This window comes from Nicotiana tabacum, chromosome 13 (assembly GCF_000715075.1).
Source record: "Nicotiana tabacum cultivar K326 chromosome 13, ASM71507v2, whole genome shotgun sequence".
Taxonomy (NCBI): domain Eukaryota; kingdom Viridiplantae; phylum Streptophyta; class Magnoliopsida; order Solanales; family Solanaceae; genus Nicotiana; species Nicotiana tabacum.
In genome coordinates, this window is record NC_134092.1 from 13,056,576 (window position 1) to 13,057,622 (window position 1,047).

A 1,047-nucleotide genomic window follows, 5' to 3' on the forward strand; every position below is an offset into this window, starting at 1 on the left:
TATATTATCATTGTCATGGTGAGAAAGAGTGTAAAAGTACGAAGGGTGTTTCCATGTCATTTTTGAGTGTAAAAGGGTAAAAGCACGAAGGGTGATGCCATGCCATTTTCAGAGAGTGTAAAAGCACGAAGGGTGATGTCGTGTCAAAAGAGTGTAAAAGCACCAAGGGTGGTGTCGTGCCAACTCTTATTATTTATTTATCAAATTATGAAAGGAATGAGAGTAAAAGCACGAAGGGTGGTGCCGTGCCATTATTATATTATCAGTTGCTCATTTAATTATTGATGAATTAATTGGCTACTTGTGACACTTCTCCTGCTGAAATTTCTATATCATTCCTCTTCGCATGTTCCCTCCCAAATTTATAAATTGTTATTTATTGTGTTATTGTTGTTTCGTATTTGTATATACTTGTACAGGTTATTTACGTACGTGTATTGTCATAGCCTCATCACTACTTCATCGAGGTTAGGCTCGACACTTACGGAGTACATGGGGTCGGTTATACTCATATTACACTCTGCACTTCTTGTGTAGATTTTGGAGTTGGTCACAACGGCGTACCATAGACTTGCTCGGATTCATCTACCTAGAGGAGACATAAGGTATAACTGCACAGGGTCTGCAGTTCTAAAGTCTCCTTATATCTTATCTTATCTGTGTATTATCTTTCAAACATCTTGAATTTTATTCAGACCATTATTTGTATTATCCTAATAGCTCGTGCACTTGTGACACCAGATTCGAGGATGTATTTTAATGATTCGGTAATTGTGATCTTCCGCACTTTATTTCAGTAACTGACTTCCACTTAAATTGATTTGTTTAAAAATGGTTACGATTTTTCTAACGTTGGCTTGCCTAGCAAGTGAAATGTTAGGTGCCATTACGGTCCCGGAGGTGGAAATTTTGGGTCGTGATAAGTCGATATCAGAGCACTAGGTTACCTAGGTCTCACGAGTCACGAGCAAGCTTAGTAGAGTCTGAAGGATCGATATAGAGATGTCTGTACTTATCTTTCAGAGGCTTGGAACAATATCACTTCTT